Genomic DNA, 19,923 nt, shown 5'->3' with positions numbered 1-19,923 from the left:
GGGAGCAGACCCTGGTTGGGCCCAGGACAGAAGACACACGCTGGTCCTTTAAGGGAGGAGCGGGGGTGGGGGCTTCAAGCCAGGGTCTTTTCTTATGAGAAACCCTTTCTGGGGGACAGGGGTGGACCCAGGACCAAGGAGGCTGGTGACAGCAACTGGGGTGGGGCTAAGGGGCTCTTGTTTAGGGTATGGCCTCCTCCCTCTCCGGGCTCGGTTTTCTCTGCTGTATAGTGAGACAGAGGGGCAGGGGCTCTCTATGCCCCCCGCGTCCTGTGAGCCCGCGACCCCCTGGGTGCGTGTTCCCTTGTCCCTTCACGACACAGTGAATGCTTACTGGGGCGTCCGCGCCAGGCCTGCTTCTGCTAAGTCTCACAGTGATGGTGAGCCAAGCCCTCCACTCCCGTGTGCTTCAGAGGTGAGGAAACTGAGGCACAGAGAGGTTAAGGAATGCCCGAGCTCAGCCAGCCGGTGAGCGTGAAGCTGGGATGTGCCTGGGAGTCAGACTGCTCGGCAGCCCAAGACGCCAGCCACGCTCGCTGCCCTGGGTCGGGGTTCACTCTCCCTTTCTCTCCTACCCGCCCCCCAACACCCCCGCTCCAGTAGCAGAGGGTAGGAGGGTGCTGGATCAGCGGTTGGGGCTTGGGGAGCGAGGGTCTTCTTGTGGGAACTGAGAACGCGGACGTTGCCGACGCTCTCGTCTCTCCTTGTCCGGACGAGGGTGCCGGAGCCAGCTGCCAACCCTGCCCTGGGTCAGGGGGGCTTCTTGGAAGAGGTGGCGGCTCAGTGGACAAAGCGTAAGCATTAAACAGGTAAAGGAAGGGGGAGAGGGCATTCTGGGCGGGGGGGAACCTCAAGTTCAAAGAAACGGAAAACCTCCAGCCTGACGTTTCACTTCCAGCTCCCAGGTGCCGCTGGGAAAAACTGCTCGTGGGGGGGCCCGTCGGACCTTCCCTGGCAGGGCTGTCTGTTGGCCTGGGGGGGGGCCTCTTGGGGCCAGTCTTCCCCACTGGACTGTCAGCCACATGCGGTCAAGGACTTGCACTCAGGCGCCCGACCGTCCCGCTCAAATCCTGCCTCTGTCACTCTCGGCTCCGTCACCTGGCCCCAGTGACTCTACCCTCTCGAAACTTGTCTCCGTGTTCCTACCGCCACTGGTCGTAGAGTTGACTCCTTCCAGCCCGGCGCGCGTCACAAAAGGCTCACGGACTGCATGTGTGCGGGAAACATAACCAGGGCGCTGAGCGCAATGTGGGGTGAGGTGGCCAGGTGGGGTCTGGGTAGCGGGGGGTCCCCCGGCATGGCCACGTTAAAATTCTCCCAAGTTTTAAGGGGAGGCCACATTTTATTTGATTATTTTATATTTTATTTTATTTTTTAAATGCTTATTGTTGAGCCAGAGCGAGCGGGGGAGGGGCAGAGAGCGAGGGAGACGCAGAAGCCCAAGCAGGCTCCGCGCGCGGTCAGTGCGGAGCCGGGCGTGGGGCTCGAACTCATGACCTGTGAGATCATGACCCGAGCTGAAATAAAGAGTTGGACGCTTAGCTGACTGAGCCCCCCAGGCGCCCCGGGGAAGGCCAAATTTTAGAAAACGACTTGGGGTCGAGGAAAACTGGGCAGGAGGGGCTGCCGGATGTCCCCCCCCCCCCCCGCCTTCTCCCCAGCCCAAGATTCTGATATGTAAATAAGCACCTCGATTTGCGGACGGCCAAGTCCAGAGGCAGGGGAGAGTACAGCCTGCCCTCCCCCTGCTTGCTCCTTCCCTCCATGCCTTTGGGGTGGACTCGTCTTGAGGGAGGGGGTTTTGTCTGTTTTGCTCACTAGAGTATCTCCAGGGCCTACACCTGCCCCTGGCACACAGCGGGTGCACCTGACCTGTGGAATGAATAAGTGAATGGTTAGAGGGGCGCGTAAAGACGGAGGTAGACGAGGCACAGAGGAAGGACGGCCGGTGTCCCCGACCGGCTCAGCGACCGTGGACAGTCCAGGTCGCCTCTTGGGACCTCTCTTTGTTCATCCGGAGAGTGGGTGCGACTCAGGAGCTTTGGAAAGCAACTTGACCGAGTGCGCCACAAACGTGTATGACTCGCTGACCCGGTCATTCCATTCCAGTGCAGGAGATATCCCTAAATATGGAAGCGAGAACAGCTTTTGGTACCTAGATCTACCAAAATATATTATTGATGATGTTGGAAAACTGGAAATAGCCGAGATGTCCAACAATAAGGGACTGGCTACATAAACTATGGAACTGCCACTTGACCAGATATCAGGCAGCCAATGAAAATGGAGCTCAGAGAAGAGGAAAAAGAAACGAGGTGCCAGAGAGAGAACCAACCAGAGAAGGGCCCGTGCTCTAACGGCAGGTCAAAAAAGGCAGGATACCACCGTTTTGTTTTTCTTTTATTACACAGTATGATCTCAGCCATGTTTAAAAAAAGTCCCGAAACAAAAAACTATGGAAGGAAATACATCAAACCCTAACAATGATTGTCTCTGGATGGCGGGGCCGTGGGTGGTGATTTCTCTTCCTTATTTTGACTTTTCTGCATTTTTCAGATTTTCGTAAGTGAACGTGCATTGTTGCTCTTATAGTGAGGACGTTAAGCAGGAGAAAGAATTAGAATGTGGGGGTGAGCGTTGACGCTAAGATCTGCCCGGGGCTCTTAGGAGGTCAGACTTGCCTCCTGGGCAGCCGGGAAGTTTCTGGGCTTGGAATTGGCAGCCCGGGTGTCAGAGCCACGGTGCCCGCGTGACCCCGGGCAGACTTCTCTGGCCCTTGGCACCCCAGTGGTGTTACCTGTCAAATGGGGCCTCGTCCCCTATTTCACGGGGCTGTGGCAAGAACAGGACAGGAACCAGGCCCTGGAAGGCCTTCGGGAATTCTGACCGAATGCACAGAATTTACCAGTTCATTCCCAGTTCCCGGGAAGGCCAGTGGCCTTTCAGGTACCTCAGAAAGATGTCAGCATTCTTGTCAGGAAGCCCCTGGGAGTATTTTGCCCCCCCCCCCCCCGAGGTACAGATGTTCCTGACTCACTTTGCAAAGTAGAGCTGGGGTGATTTCCAGAAATGTATCACCAGGCAGAGGAGGAGCACAGCTGGGGGTTGGAGTCCTGGGATCTGGTCCCCGCTCTTCCCTTACAGCCGTGTGACGTTGGACGAGTCTCTCAACCCTCCTGGCCTCGGCTTCCCTGATGCCACGGGCTCTGGACACAGAGATCCCTAAAACTGCTAAACTCTCGCTGTTGAACCCAGGCCATGAGGGCAGGGACCCTGGAGTCTGAGAGGCAGCCCCTTACAGCCTGGGGTCCCCAGAGCCTCCCCTGGGTGACCGGGGTCTCATTTCTTTCCCAGAGCCCCGACCTGCTTCAGACCCCTGGATTTGGGGAAAGAGCTCTTTGCACACGAATGCGAGGGGGCCTGTCTGTCATCCCCGGCTGCTGGGCGCTGCACGGTGTTCCCCGCACAAGCCGGGGGATGATTGGCTGAGGGACCCAAATAACTCTTCACTCATCCATCCATCTACTGAGATCCTTCTCGGTGCCAGGTCCTACGCCTGGCCCTGCGGGATAGGGGTGAGCAAGACCCATCTGCTGCTTATAACTCAGGGACTTCCAGGAGGAGGTGACAGCTGAGATTTGGTCAGAGGGAGGAGGGAAGAAAGGGTGTTCTGGGCCCGGGGGACGGCTGATGCGCGGGGGAAGCCCCGAGGTTTCTGGGAGGTTGGCGAAGGGGAAGGAGAGGAGGCTACGAGGGTCTGACGCTGCCGGGGCCGGTGGGTGGGGGGGGGGCAGGCGGGGAGTCCACAGGGGGTCGGCCACTGACTGCCAGTCCTCGCTGGGAGACTGAGGCCCACCCCCCGGGGGAGGGGAGATCCAGTTGAGGAAAGGATGTGGTTCCTGACTTCCTGGGTCACAACGGGAAGGGGAAGTGGGGGTTGGGCTGGGTGGGGCTGAGGTCACAAGGCAGGAGGGGCCACCGTCCCAGCAGCGCCCCAGACGTAGCACCCCAGCCGTGGTCCGGGGAGGCTGTTCTGCAAGTACTCATCTCCCAGAGGCGGGAAGGGGGAGAGGGAAGTGGACCTGGCCCCCCGGGCCTTCTCTGACCACAGCCCCCGGCTGTCTTCCTCACTCACGTCCTCACTGGCCTTGCTGTTTCTCCAAGTATCCAGCTCATTCCTGCCACAGGGCCTTTGCACCTGCTCTTCCCACCGCCTCATAATGGCCCTCTTGTTTTAATCAGGTACCTCTTCAAACATCACCTCCTCAGAGAAGTCTCCCGACACCTCTAACCGGCACTGCCCCCTCCCCACCCATCTTTCCTGCCCCAACACCACTCGATCGTTCATTATTGCCCTTATCACCATGCGCCACTCCGTGCCTGTGTGCTCCCTTGTTCATCCTCTGTTTCCCATCTTGGGAGATAAGCTCCGGGAGGACAGGGGCTTGGACGATCCGTTCATCACTGAATCCCCAGCTCCAAGCACAGCGCCTGGCACGCATCAGGCCCTCAGCAACACAGCACCAACACACGGCCCTATGGGGAGTAACGTATTTAATGCAGAAAACCCCGTGGGGAGGCAGGGGCTAGTCCTGGGCTGGTGGGGCCTGAAGCTGAATAATCTTGGGACCTGTCAGGAAAACACACACGGTTAGGAATATAAAATAGGAATTTTCCACGTGCCTTGGAGGTGCTGTGCACAGGAGCGGTGCACGTTCGCTTTCAACAAATGAGTTACCCTCTCCGGGCCTTAGTCTCCTCATTTGGAGCACGAGGATGTGCCCTGAACGGGCAGGAGGGTGGTCCATTTCGAGGGGCTCGATGCCCCTCCGCTCGCCCGTCAGGGGTTGGGTTGAGTGGAAGGATTCTGGACTCATTCGTTCATTCAGCCACTCATCCATTCATTCCAGAGACAGCTGAAGCGCGACCACGTGCCCTGCCCCTGAGGACAGAGCGGTAAAGAACAAAGTCGCGGCTGGCAGATGACAGTGGAGGAGGGCAGCCAACGGAGCATTGAGATACAATGGACCAGGAGGCGGGAGAGCCAGTGGAGAAAAATAGAGCAGGGAGAGAATGGGGAGTTTCGGGGGCACGGTGCTGGCGGGGAGGCCTCACCGAATCGGTGACAGCTGAGCTGAACGCTGAGGGGTGTGAAAGCGCGCTGGGCAGACGCGTAGGGAAAAGGAACCTGAGGCAGAAGGAACAGCATCAGCAGTGGCCCTGAGGAAGTCATCGCTGGCTGAGTTTGGGGACCAGCTAGATGCAGCGAGCGAGGGGAGGGGGGAGAGCTGAGGTCAGGGGGCAGATGGTGTAGGGCCTGTGGGTCACTGTCGGGACTTGGGGGGAGATGGGAGCCACCGGAGGGCTTTGAGCGGAGGTGTCTCTGCTCCGCAGGCTCGCTCTGGCTGCCGCGTGGAGAAGGGACTGCAGGCTTGAGGGCAGAAGGAGGGAGACCGGTCAGGAAGCTACTGCAAGCGTCCAAGCAAGAGATCATGGTGGCCTGCATGAGAGCGAGAAGGCTCACGGAGGCGTGAGAAGCAGTTGGATTCTGGATTGTTTTGAGCATCAACCCAACGCGACTGGCAGCGGGTTGTGTTCCAGGGAGCTACTGGCGTGTAACAAACCCAAACTGGGCAGCTTAGGACAATCAGAATCATTTTAATATTTGTCATGGTTTCCGCAGCTCGGGGATTTGGGCTGCGTTTGGCTTGGTGGCCTGGCTTAGGATCTCCTGTGCATTGCTGTTGCTGGCTGGAGCTGGGACGGTGGGGGGCGGGAGCCGTGTGAGCTGGCTGGGTGTCTTTCTCCCCCTCCGGTACTGCCAGGGCCTCTCCATTTGGTCTGTGGGGCTCATTGCGCTTCCTCACAGCATGGCGGCCCAGCACTCTGGAAGCGAGTGTCCCAAGAGAACCAAGCAGAAGCCACGCTGCATTTTCTGACCTAGCCCGGAAGCCACAGAGCGCTGCTTTTGCAAATTCAAATGTATCCAGATTCAAGAAGAGGAGCACGGGAGGGGCTCCGTGAGCGTGAACTTCCCCTGCCCACTCTCCTCGCCAGCCGTGTTTGCCCCACTCGGTGCAGCCCGGAGAGGCTGTCTTCCGAGGGGGACTTGGAAACAGGCACTGAGCGGCCCCGCCTCGTGGCGTCCGTCAACCACACGCCACCTGCCCGGGCCCGGGCTGCCGTCCCTGCGTGTGCCCGTGTGCGTGCGTGGGTTCACGTGCGCTCGTGTGCGCGCACCCGTGTGCTCAGTGCCTGTGGGCGCATCCCTCCCCCGACCAAGCCGTGAGGGGCGTCCCAGCCTCCAGCCAGCTGCTCCAGCAGGAAACCTTGCCCACCACAGCCGGAAGGTCATCTGGTCCCGAGAATTCCCCTCCAACCTAGTTATCGGGATGCCCCCCACCCCCTTGACTTTTCTCGGCCACGCCTGTCATGGTGTCCTCTGCCCTGCTGGGTCGCCGGGTCCCTCCACCCTCCTCGGGCCCCCTCTCCAGAGCCGCGTGGGCAAAGCAGACAAAACCACGTGGCAGGGGCAGACGAAGCACCTACGGGAAACCTCACAGGCGGCGATGCTCTGGGGAAAAGCAAAGCAGCCTAGGGGCCAGGGGAGACCAAGCCCGTTTCGAGGTCCTCAGTGACCAGTCCCCTCCCTACTGTCCCCTCCCAGAGGTCTCCCCTTGAGGCTGTTCCTCAGCAGCCCAGGTGGGGCCAGGCTCTGGGATGGGGTGGGGTGGGAGGCGGGGCTGATGGCCTGTGCTTCCACGTGACCAGGTGAGGACAGGGGGACACACTCGTGCTCTCATTTCAACAGCAGGATGAGGGGACATAAAGGGTTTCAGGTCCTTGGGAGCACGTCCTCGGCACACACGTGCCCCAGGCTTGGGCACACACACTGTCCTGGGACTTCGGTGCCCGTACCGGGCCACTGGACTCGGGCCGGCGTGTAAATCCACACCCCGACTCAGGTGCCTGTTTTCTTTTCGTGCAAATTCTCCAGGACGCACTCTCTGTGAGAACACACACGTCCATCGCGGCTCCGCCGGGCACATGGTAAGAGCGAGTGCTTACTGAGTGCTTACTCTCAAGTATTCTGTCTCGAGCTTCCCAGCAGCCCTGTGAGGCAGGTACGATCAGGCTCACATTTTACTGGTGGGGAAACAGGGGTGCTAAGGGGTAGTTACCGTGCCCCAACTCTGCGACTGAGAGCGGAGAGCTGGCCGTCTCTGGCTCTGGGGTCTGGTGTGTGAGGCTCTCCGTGGAGACCGCCAGGTGTTGGGGACACCTGTTTGCAGTGTCTCCGGCTCGTCAGGGGCCCCTGTGCCCCACGTGTGCACAGCAGCTCAGAGGTTACCAAGCCCTCTCCCATCCTGAGCGGGGAGTAGGGCGGGGTAATGCTCCCGGGTTCACGGAAGAGGAAATAGAGGGAGGAAGGGCAGTGATGGTCTTGCTCAAGGTCACACGGGGGGGCCGATGGCAGATCCAGGACTAGATTCCACATCCCTGGTCTCTTGACCTTGTCCTGCCCTCCAGGAGTGTTCAGCTGCTGGTCACTGCCAGGTGCACCGGCCTCCCGCTGCACAGACTCAGGACTTTTCTGACGAGCTGTGAGCAAGGGGAGGTGTCAGCACATCCCTGGCACCGGGCAGGACGGGAGCCCTCTTGAGGAGGCAGAATGTCTGGCCTGGTTTTGGGGGGGGGGGGTTAGGGGGGCAGAGGGGGAGTCTGAAAGGGCCAGATGTTCTGGGTTCCGAAGCCACTCTTCGGACCCGCCCCCTGCAGGGGAGGAGGGGCCGAGCACCGCAAGCGTGTCTCATCCGTGTCTGTCTGATGCGGGCGGCTCATGCCAGCCAGAGGACAGGCACTCTAGAATCTGGACCATGCCCCACCTCCCAGAGGGACAGCAGTGTCAAGGCCAGGGACGAGGGGAAGTAAGCAGGGTACCTGTCTGGGATGAGGAGTGTCGGCCCAGGAAGTGTGGCTCCCAGCCCATCCTCGCTCTCCCCGTCCTCCGTAGGAGGCTGTGCCGGGCCAGGCATTGTTCGCAGGTTTAAAAATAAAGGCGTCTTGGCCTGGGCCCTGCTGGCAGAGGGGCGGAGGGGGTGGCCCTGCCCCAGGCCTAAAGGGCATCTGGCTGGAAAAAGAGGCCTCACCCAGCTTCACCACCAGCATGGCTGGGAGCGTGGGGGGTCCCCAGAGAATCGCCAGCCCCTCGGCTTCTGCCTTGAGAGAGGCAGGCCAAGGGGGCTGTGGGTGCCGGGCGCCCCGTCCTCGCTCCCGCCACTCAAGGCTGCCCGGCCCCCTCACCAGAAGCTTCCAACAACCTCGGGCCACTGGGGAGACACGAGGCTCCCCCACAGCATCCTCTTTCCCCCACCGGCTGATAATACTAACAGTGACCGCAGTGTCCCAACAGCCCCGGGTGGGGAAGGGATTGCTACTACGGTACTGTTTTTAGTACCCTTAAGCAAATGGGAAAATGAAGGCTCAGAGAGGTTTAGTAACTTGCCCAGGGCCACAGAGCCGGCCAGTGGAAGAGCCAGGGCTCAGACCCAGCTGGGTCTGACTCCTGAGCCAGGATCCTCACCAGGTCCCAGGCCCTTCCCCTGGCCAGCAGAGGTGAGAAGCAGTCTACTTCTCCTAGGTGGTCAGGGAGGGAGGCAAGAAACGGATAAGGAGCTGGAGTGTGCCAAGGCCTGGGGCGGTGGTGGGGGCGGGCTGGTGCTGCTGTTACCATATTCAACTCTTTCTTTTTAAATGTTTATTTATTTACTTTTGAGAGAGAGAGAGAACACGCGTGCTTGTGCAAGCGGGGAAGGGGCAGAGAGAGGGAGAGAGAGAATCCCAAGCAGGCTCCGTGCTCAGTGCAGAGATCATCACGGTGGTGGCGCTTGAATTCACCATGAGATCATGACCTGAGCCGAAATCAAGAGTTGTACTGCGGGGCGCCTGGGTGGCTCTGTTGGTTCCGCGTCCAGCTTCGGCTCCGGTCACCATCTCGCGGTTCGTGGGTTCGAGACCCGTGTCGGGCTCTGTGCTGACCGCTCAGAGCCTGGAGCCTGCTTCGTATTCTGTCTCCGTCTCTCTCTCTCTGCCCCTCCCCTGCTTGTGCTCCCTCTCTCTCAAACATAAATAAACATTTAAAAAATTTAAAAAAAAAGTCGTACTACGCTCAACCGACTGAGCCACCCAGGTGCCCCAACCATATTCAATTCTTACATAGGGGGGATTGTCTCCATTGTGTAGATGAGGAAACTGAGGCCCAGAGAGGCAGTCGCTGTCGAGATGGGATTTGAACCCAGATCAGCCTCAGCCCCAAACCCTTTTCTCCACACTCCGCGTCTGAAGGGTCAATAGGAATCTCCAACACAGAGCGCTGCCTCCCCCCACCCCAACAGGGTTCAAGTACAAACCAAGAAGCGCTGAGGGTGTAGGTAGCTGGAGGGGAAGGGCGTGATGGGGGGCACGGTCGCTAGGGAAACAGCTCCCCCACTCCAGGAGAGATGAGCCGGCAGGCGAGTAGTTCGGGGAGACCTGAGGGGGGGCTCTAGTGTAGTGTAGATGCCCCCACCTGAGATGTGACAGGCAGGGCCCTGCCCTTCCCCGGTGGTGGCTCATGGCTGCCAGCCTCCCCATTCCAGACGAGATCCGGTGTTCCCCCGTCCGCCCCCGAGGCCTCTGCTGAGGTTGGCACACCGGTGTTGGCACCGGAAAGCGACATTCCAGAGCCCCCCCCCCCCCAACTCCCTGCCAACCTTGGATTCTTGGCAGAGCAGGGGGGGAGGGCTGCGGTTGGGGAGGATTGTGGGAGGGGCCAGAGTCGGAACACCTGTCCACAGGATGTGGGAGGAAGCGGGCCAGAGAGGGGCCAGACCCGGCCCCGTCCCCCAGGAACTGTGCCTCTCTGGCCGGCTCACTGGCCCGGCAACAGGAGCCTGGGCTGAGGGCGGTGTCTCATCAGACGTGGGGTTGGCGAAAAGACACATCGTCTTCAGGTGGCAAAGTTCCTCTTCCACCTTCTATAAAAGGTTTTCCAGGCAGACTTCCCATTTGCTGTGTGACCTTGGGCAGGCACAGGCTCTCTGGGCCTCAGAGCCTCGGGAGAGGGCCAAAGCAGGTAAACCTTGAAGGTGCCCTCCAGCAACCGGTGTTTAGTACCCCAAGGTACTGTGACTTCAGCCTCCTCCCCGGGCTGTCTGCTGACCCCTGGCCACACAGCAGCCCACAAACCCTCTTAAATCTGAGTCAGGCACCGGCTCCCCTGCTCATCACCCTGGGGAAGGGCACCTCCTCTCACTCGGGGAATATTAGCGACCCCGACTTCTTCCCCACCTGGCCCCTGCTGCCCCCTGACTCCCTCCTGGGAGTGGACCCCTGGCCTCCAGACTGCCCCAAACCACCTAAGTGTCTTCTCTCCTTGGAGTCTGCCCTTACCCTCTTCTGGCCCAGAGGGCTCAGCCCCACCCAGCTCTTCGAATAGTTCTTTCTGGTCATCCAAGACTCGGCTCAAATGTCACCTCTCCGAGAGAGGCCTCCCTTGACCCTTTCTCTAAATCGGGGCCATCCACCCCACCGGGGTTTCGCCATCAGGTCCTCTCCAGTTTATTTCCTTCAGAGCATCTGGCAGGACGAAAATGATCTTGGTCATTCACAAGCTGACCGTCCTCCTTCCTCTATCCTGCCCACTCCAAGAGGGTAGGGTCCCCTTTTTCCCGGGCGCTGGGCCCAACCTGCAGCCAGCGCTCGGCCCGTGGGACAACCAGGCCATGTCGTGTGTCTTCCAACATGCCCAGGCCCCTGGTGCCTGGCCATGTGCTTCTTGCCCGGAAGCTCTCCCGCCCCTCCCTCAGGGGGTCGCTGCTAAAAGTTCCTGCAGACTCAGCTCTGGGCCCAGCAGCCCGAGAGGCGAGGCGGCAGGACAGGCAGGGAGGGAGGGTAGACCCATGGCCCCTTCCCCCTGGCAGTCCACTCCCCAGGAACAAGAGGGGAGCCCTGGACCTGGAAACCCCCGGGCCCGGCTGCTGGGGCAGGCAGTTCCGGGGTGACCTCATCGCCTTGAAAGGAGGGCAGCAGGGGCAGGAAGCAGAGGACGCATCAGATGGGCTAAATTTAGAGCGTTTGATTCAGCTCAGGCGGGACAATATTCCTGGAGTCCTCATTGTTTGCGAGGGGCCAGAGGGCAGGCTGTCCGTTGAATGGCTGGGTCTGAGCCATGCCAGGCTGTCTGGGCAGGCAGAGGTGGGGGGGTGGGGTGACCTGCCCCTTGCTGGGGGAGAAGCCAGGCCAAGGGTCCCAGGCCAGGCTCCGGAGCTGCTGCCCTTGGGATTAAGGCCCGAGGCGGGAAGGGAGACGCCTGATAGATGAGGGAGGGGGCTCTGCGTGATCACCGCTCAGCTGGGGGACCCTCACACCCGAGGGTCCCACTAACGGACAGCCATTAGCCCCCGTCCCTATTCTACCCTTATACAGTCCGGGAGCCTGAGGCTCAGACCCAGGAACCGAGCTGCCCAAGGCCACACAGACGCCGGGTGTCCTGACTCGCAGCCTGGGTCCGCGGCAGTCACCTGAGCCCGAGCCCGCTGCCCTGCCGCCGGGACACCACGACACCGGGACACCAGGACACCGGGACAGGTGCTGTGGGCCCTCATCCCGGCAAAGCCCTCGCTCCCCGCGAGGCCGGGCAGCTGCGGGGGGACACGAGAGGAGGGTGGCTCCGCGTGCGTGCGCAGGCTCCAGAACCCGTTGCCATGGCAACCCAGGGTCCAAGCCTGCCCGGCTCTGGAGGGGAGCCCGAAGCCCAGGATTTCCCCGGGGCGAGCGGGCAGGGGCTGGAGCTCGCTTCTGACCCTGCCTGCCGGCGCCCCGGGGACCGGCCCCGCACACGGGCTAGGCCAGTGGTCCCTAACAGTGTCCTGCTTCCGTATGCCCCACCTCATGCCCACGCTGTGGCCAGGCAGCCAAAGGAGGGTGGGGATCGTCCTCCACTGAGGGCCACCCCGGAGGGAGAAGGCACCTTTTCCCCCACCTCGCATGCTGCGACTCCTTCCCGCCAGTCCCACGGGAGCCCAGGGGACTCCTTGGGGCACCTGCCTTGGAAATGGGGGACGGGACTCGAAGTCCCAACGGACCCGACCTTCCCACTGATGTGTTAACAGGCACGGGGAGAAGGCCGGCGATGCTCACGGTGGGCCCTGTCCTCTTTCCTCTGCCCAGCTCCGGGAGGGCCTTGGGAACGAAGCCCAGGCCCCCCCCCCCCAGTTCCAGGTGAGTAACTTGAGGGTCCCAGCCGGGATGAGGCTTGTCTGACACCGTTCGTGGGGCTGCAGTTTCTCCCGTCCTCCCCGGCCCTGCCCCCGGCCGGTCCCCACGCACCAGACCGCCCCCCTCTCCCTGGAGCCCCGCTGCCCTGCCCCGGGCGGTGGCCCAAGGCTGCTCACGGCTCCTCTTGATTTCACATCATGACTCATGTTATCATGTTCTCAGGAGCTGAGTAACCACCTGAGTTATTTATACCCTGGCTTAGCAGGCTTCCTTCCCTCCTCCCAGAGCTCAGGCAGGGAGGACTGGGAGGGGGGCGGGGAGGAATCTGGGAGGGGGGGGGATGCGGACTGGGAGAAGGCAGCTGAGCACCCCCCCCATATCACCTCCCCTGGGGTACCACCCCCGTAAAGCACCCAAAAATAACCGTGACTCTCCCAGCACAACAGGATGGGCCTAGATCTATGGCATCGATGTACAGGTGTTACGATGGTTTGGGGAGGGGGGAGTTCCTTTCCCGAGCGAGTCACCGCGCTGGAAAAATAAAGAAGGAAAAAGCTGAAATTTTTTCCTTCCATCAAAACAGGAAGGAGCCAGGGGAGGCGGGGGGGGGGGGGGGGGGGGGTGGGTGGGGAGATGATGACGGGTGGGGGCTGAGATACACCCTCCGCCCTGTGGTGGTCTTCAGGGAGGGGAAGGCCCGGGGCGCCTGCACACAGGGCCCACCGGCCCGCGGTGGGCATCCCTGGACGCCCAGGGGCGTTTTCATCCGCTCCCTCCCGGGCCTGTGTAGGTTCATGGACACATTCACACACACCGCACACAGACCCGCTCGCTCACCCCCACACGCCCTCGCCAGATCCCACAGGAGAAAAGATCTCACTCTGGGAGGCTGGGACTTGGGAAGTCTGCCCTCCTGACTTGTTTGTGCTTCCCTCTCCTTGAGCACTGTTCTGGGAGTCCTAAAACTTAAGCTCACGTCTGACTTTGCTCTAACAACGACCAGCAGGGTGACCTTAGGGAAGCCGCTTCTCCTCTCTGGGCCTCAGTTTCCCATCTGTAATATGGGTATGGTCATTCCTATGCTGCTTCCCTCTGGGGCAAACGATGGAAACGGCCTCGTCCAAGGGAGGGGGATTGGAACCGGAGCTCCCATTTACTGAGAGCTCTCTGTTTGCGGAGCATCCACGATTAATCGCTAGATTAATGCCATCACCAAATGTGCCGGTTCCAGAATTACCCTCATGTCGAGCCCAGAGGGCAGGGACTCACCCAGGGTTACACAGCCGGGGTGTGGTGGAGGTTGGTTTTGAACTCTGGGCTTCTCTGTACTGTTCCATCCAAGAAAGAATGAAAGAGGTGCCCTCAGAGCCCCAAGAAAGAGAAGGAGGAGGGGGAAGAGAGAGAGAGAGAGAGAGATCTAGCTTCCCTGGCCTAGTGTTCCCACCTGGGACCACTGTCTTCGGTCCATGTCTTCAGCAGGGATGTGCCCCGGTGGCCGGGGAGCATTATGCCCACTGTTGCGCTGGTTAAGACGATTAGTCACTCCCACTGGGCTGCCCTGTTTGCTTATTGACTTATGTAAGCACCGCCCGAGGCTGTTTGTACAGTTGTCTCCGTCTTTCTGTCTGTCTTCCACCTGCCTGCCTCAGCCTGTATGCCCCTCAAGGGTCGGGGGCTCCAGAGAGGTGAGCTGGCAGCATAACACCCGATTCTTTGTGAGGACAAGTCCGGGGTCCCATGCAGGGCATGTCTGCGCATACTCCCCACACACAGGTTGGCCCGGGACCCCATTGTACAGATGAGGACACTGAGATCCCCCAAGCTCAACGCTGCACAGGCCCAGGACGGCCACTCCAGGGGCTGGAGCTCTGAAGCCCATGGCACTGGTTCAAATCCGGCTTGGCTAACCCCTGATCATGGGAGTTAGGGAAGTCATGTGATCTCCCCGGGACTCAGTTCTCCGGTCTTTAAAATGGGGATAATACACTTTGTTCTCCCTAGATTGTTGGGTGGTTCAAGGGAGTTGGTGTATTAGTTTGAGCCGCATGAAATCACACTGCTTGACCATTTTGACCTACTCCTTGTTTTTATTTTGTTTTTTAAGTTTATTTATTTTGAGAGACAGAGAGAGCAAGCAGGGGAGGAAATCAAGAGTCGGATGCTTAACCGCCTGAGCGAACGAGGCGTCCCTAGACCTACCTTTTAGATCAGTGCTTCTCAAACTACTATGCACGTGGGTCACTGGGAGTCTTCTTAAAATGCAGAGTCTGACCCAGGCAGGACCGGTAAGAAAGTGGGTGACAGGGGCGCCTGGGTGGCTCAATTGGTTAAGCGTCTGACTCTTGATCTCAGCTCAGGCCACGATCTTGAAGTTGGTGGGTCAAGCCCTGCATCGGGCTCTGTGCTGTCAGGGCAGAGTCTGCTTGGGATCCTGTCTCCACCCCCTCTCTCTCTGCCCCTCCCCTACTTGTGCAAGTGCTCTCTCGCTCTCTCTCAAAATAAATAAGTAAACTAAAAAAAAGAGAGAGTGGGTGAGATGTGGTTGGAGAGGAGAAGGAAGGGCGCACACGGAGGGGGAACATCACAAGTAAAGGTGTGGCCTGGGGTAAAAATTAGCCATCTCTGTGAACCCCAGCCTCGCCCAGACCCTTCTCTCATACCCACCCGCTTCCCTTCCTTTCCCACCGAACACACTTCCGTGGTCACTGCCCCGGTGTCCTTCCTCCGGCCCCCAGCCCCCAAGCAGAAGAGGGCCAGGAGTCCCTGGAGTTGGCAGAACTGTCCCTCATTTCTGTCCCCGACTCACTGTGTGATCTCGGGCGGGTCACGTGATGTCTCTGAACCTCAGATGTCCCCTCTGAGCACCCTTGGCTTGTTCTGCAGCGGCATGGTCTTGAACACTGATGCCGTGTCAGACTTTCTCCCAAAAGAGGGCTGTCTAATGGCAGTGGGAGGAGACGGGGACTCGGGTGGCAAGCTGAAGGAAGGGCGGGGGGCAATGACCATCCATAACCTGCCACCTGTGTCTCCTTTCTAGCGGCCTCCCCTGCCCAGCGTCAGCCTGCCACGGTGAGTGACAGAGCGAGGAGGCTCCTACAGCCAGGGGTCCGGCCCAGCGCCCACCAGAGGGCCCTGGCCAGATGGGGGTGGAGCGAGGCCAAAATCTGTAGGTGAGTGAGGGCAGGGCCCAGATGAACTGGGCGGCTGTGTGTCATGTCTGCCCAGGTTCGAATTCCACCTCTGCCCTCACTCATCCACGACCACGCAAAGCTGTTCTGGACCTTGGTTTTTCCATCTGTAAAGTGGGGGTGAAACAGCTCCTCTCTCGTAGGCACGTTGTGTGGCTTGACTGGTTGAATGCACCTCAAGGCCTGGGCTCATTTTCTCTTGGGAATAACGAGGACAAATCTGTGACTCTTACACCGTGATTAGCTTCCCATCCTTTGGACAGGCCCGTCGTGTTTCCTGCAGTTACAAATACCTTCCTCCGGAAAGCTGGCGGGGGGGGGGGGATCTGTGTGCTGTGGTACCCCCATCGAGGGGCACTGCCCGCTACCTGCCTGCCCCTCTCCCTCCTGCCCTACTCCAGTCAAATCTTTGGAACACAGCGGCAAGGACATCCCGATTTGGAAAGGGCTGGCTAACCCAGATCTGGTACACATCCTCCCATCTGTGGGTCCTCCGGGCCCACCGCCTCCAGCCCTGCCGGCTTCCTCCACGTAGCTCACTTAATCTGTTTAATTTTCTGCAAGGAGAGCGACACGAAGCGCTGGGCAGCTCTCATCCAGGCCACGCAGGGAGGCATCACGTAACGGGGAGGCGGCAAAAGCGTGGGCTTCGGCATCACAGCTCTGGATTCAAATCCCGGCACGGCTGTTTCCTTGCTGTGTGACGCCGGGCAAGCTGGTATCCCTCTCTGAGCCTCAGTGCCCTACAAGATAAGAGCACTAGCCCTCCAGGCAGTGCCTTTGTTCCGTTGCTGACACTTGCTACATTTTCCTCGTTGCAGTTAGCTCAGGCAGAGCGCTTGGCCCAGGGCGGATGCTCTGTAAGTGAGGTTCACGGTTACCCGAGGCCCAGCATGTGGGCAGCAAAGGGTGCGGTAAGGACGAACCTTCTCTGGGGAAAGCCGACCAGTACCAGATCCCGGGTGGGGTCACCTCCCAGCCCGTTTCGGGGGGGGGGGCGCTTTGCTCCATTTCCAGCCAGCTTCCAGGACAGGTAGATCTGAGCTGCCCCGTCCAAACATCCTCTTCCTCGTCTGGAGACTAGAGGAGCTAAAAATGCATCACTCAGCCCCAGGAAAACAAACACTGAGCTTCCCTTGCCTTTGTATACAGGACACGAGGCCCAAGGCGGCAGAGGCAGTGTGGAGGGATCCTCCAGGCAGCCCCAGGCCTGGGGGGTCTGTCTGTCTGTCTGTCTGCCTTCCTGGGTCTCTCTTGCCTCCCCGGGTACAGCCACAGTGGCCAGAGGCTCACCAGTGTGTGGGGGTCTCCAACAGAAGTGGCCGGGGCTCTGTGTGAGGACCTCCTCCCCTCCACGTGACCTGCCCGCAGCCGTCCCAGCCCTGGGCCCCTCCCCTAGCCCTGTCTCTGGAGCTCACAGGTGGGTGTGTGCGTGCGCATGTGCCTGAGGCTTGGCGTATTAACAATGATCATCCTGGTAACTAACCAACGTGCGTGCAGTGCTCACTCCATGCTTTCAACACTGAGGATGTGTTAACTCCAGGAGGTAATCGCTATTGGTATCCACATCTTACAGATGAGGACACGGAGGCTCAGAAAGGTGAAGTAACTCGTTCAAGGTCACGGGCTAGGAAATGGTTACAGCAGGGTTCGAACCCGGGCAGTCTTTGATGGGAAGGCGAGTCCCTTGTCCCCTGCAAGCCTCAGTTTCCTCACCCATAAAATGAGCACCCACGTACCTCCCTTCCCCGGGTGAGGGTGGGGGTGGCAGCAGGCCAAGGGCAGGACAGGGAGGGGATCTGGGGGAGCTGACTACAGCTACATGGTGTGGGGGTAGATCATGTACTCTGCCATCATACGGCCTGGGGCTGGGGCCTTAGGCCATTTGTGGCTTGGCCTTGGACTATCCCCAGTTTGGAGCCTGACTTGCCCCACCATCAAGCTGGGAAAGCAAACTGGCCTGGCACAGGTCCTCCAGGGCTCTCTCGGGAGAACGGGGATGCCCACTCTGCACTTGAGGGCCCAAGTCTGTCCCCGGGAAGGAAGCCAGCTCCTTCCTTGGCCCTGGGCCCCTGCTCCCAGGGTATGAGATGCTTTCAATGGAGGAGAATTTAGATTGTTCTAGACACACAGTCTAAAAAGCCCTGGCCTTGGGCAGACCCCTCAGCAATTAGCTGAGGTTTTCTGCTCGGCTCAGACATTTCAAGGGGGTGTGGGGGGGGGCGGTGAGAGTTACGGGGTGTGGCCCTCTGCCCACATGACCAGCTCCCAGACCTCCCGGAAAGCCTGATACCTCAGGGCCCCAGTGCCAAAGATGGGCTGGGATCTTCCCAGGTCTGTGCATTCGGGCTTAGGGGCTCATCTTACAAGCCCCCTCCCCAACTCTTTCCACCCCTCAGGCAGGGCCTGGCATCTTTGCACCAAAAGGCCAGGACTCAAGAGGAAGAAAGAGGCAAGATTCTTACTCACTGACCCATTCCTTTCGCAGACATTTATTGAACAACTGCTGTATTGTGGGAGCTGGAATGAGGTCCTTGTTCACCTGGATCTCAGTCTAGTGCTAGATCGATAAACGGGCAGTGACAATACCCCGGGGCACGTGCTGTGGGAACCCAACGCCAGCACCAAGCCCAGGGGGCTTCCTGGAGGAGGTGCTAAGTGGAGTCTCATAGGAAGAAGAGGAAGAGGTGTTCTTTAGAGAACCGCTTGTGTGGAAAGACGCCCACGCGGTCATGGCGGCTGCAAGGAGAAGGTACAGGAAAGGGTACATGGCATTCAGACCAGGTGCCATGTGGTCCCTGCGGCCTCTGCTATCCTGTCCTGTCCTGCCACTTCTAATAGTGCATAAAGACATCTGGATTGTCCTGAGTATGTCCATCTCACTCGAGAGCCTGGGGGGTCCCAGAGTGCCAGCTCCGGGTCTCCTTTATTACATTTCCACACAGGGCTGGCATACAGTAGGCGCTCAGTGATGCTGCTCCCAGGAGCCAGCCCGCTTTGCCTCCCTTCCCTGAGGCTGAGCTGTGCGCTCCCTCCTTTGTGCCCCTACGGCCCTTCGCGTGTCAGTCAGAGCTCCTGTCGGCACAGCCCCGTCAGCCGGCAAAGCCCTTGTACATATATTAACGCGTTTGGTGTTCACAACAGCCCTGTGTAAGATGTGTCATGATTATCATCGTCAGCCGTCACCTGCCAGGAGGCAGCACAGCATGGTGGCTTAGGCGTGAGGGCTCTGCAGCTGCAACACATGGGTTTAGGTCCAGGCTCTATCGCTTACTGGCTGTGTGACCTTGAACAAACTGCTTAACGTCTCTGGGCTTCAACCTCCCCATTTGTAAGAGAGGAGTAACATCCCTCGCCGGGAGCACTGAGACGCTACGTGCAGCGTAAGAACACTGCCTGCCACACAGTCACCTCAATAATAATGGTAGCCGTTCTCACCTCTTTTATAGACAAGGATACAGAAGATCAAGGGCAACATCACCTAGCAGCCCGTGGTTTTATCTCTAAGTCTTTAGGCTTCCCATTTTGTGTTCTGGGATTATCTTCGCACCCCACCCCCCCAATCTCCCTTGTCACCCTGTCTCCTAATTTATCTGCTTATGCATCTGTCTGGATGATCAGACAGATCTTCTATGATCTTCTGGATCGGGACTCCTCCAGGCCAGACGCCCCGCGTTAGCATTGCGCTGTCCCCCCCCCATGCCTGGAACAGCGCCCGGCTACCAGGGGAACAGTCAAAAATCTGCGTTGAAGGAACGATGCACTCCATGTGCCAGGCGTCGTGCTCAGTCCTTCCAGATGGATTATCTCATCGGAGCCTCCAGACCACTGTATGAGGTAGTTAAAAATTCTGCAACCGTATCGAGGTACAATAAACTCTGCACGTATCAGTTCTGACACGCGTACATCCCCGTAAACTCATCATTACCAGCAAAGCTGACAAACGTTCCTATTGCCACTAAAATTTCCCCATGCCTCCTTGAAATCCTTCTCTCCCTCCAATTAGAGATTTATTTCCAGTTTATAGGGGAGGCAACCACGGTAGCAAGAGGTTAAGCTTCCCAGGGACACTTGGCCAGCAAGGGGCCACACCGGGATTTGAACCAAGGTGACCTGCCCGCAGCCTACCTCTCGGCCACTGCTGCCTAGGTGGTACCGGGCGGAGGGTGGGTGCTGGTGGCTGTCTGTAAAGAGGCCCGTCTGGGAAGTCCTCCCTCCTCTGTGCCACCCTCGCTTAGGTCCAAGAAGATGGCTTATGAAGAGACAGCGGGGTGCCTGTCTCCGTGTCTGAGGTGCGAGGAGCAGGCTGGCATCCCAAAGGGATGTGTGGGGTCCAAAGGGCAGGCGACGGGGACATTGCAAGGGGACCGGATAAAGGTGTCCTAGAGCCAGGGCCGGGGCGATGCAGGGAGCCTGCGGGTCCCGTGGTGGGTGCGGGGCTTGGCGTGCGCGCGTGTGACTCTGTGACTGTGACCGT

The sequence above is a fragment of the Panthera uncia genome, chromosome B4 (assembly GCF_023721935.1).
Source record: "Panthera uncia isolate 11264 chromosome B4, Puncia_PCG_1.0, whole genome shotgun sequence".
Taxonomy (NCBI): domain Eukaryota; kingdom Metazoa; phylum Chordata; class Mammalia; order Carnivora; family Felidae; genus Panthera; species Panthera uncia.
Note: the sequence above shows the minus strand (reverse complement) of the source record.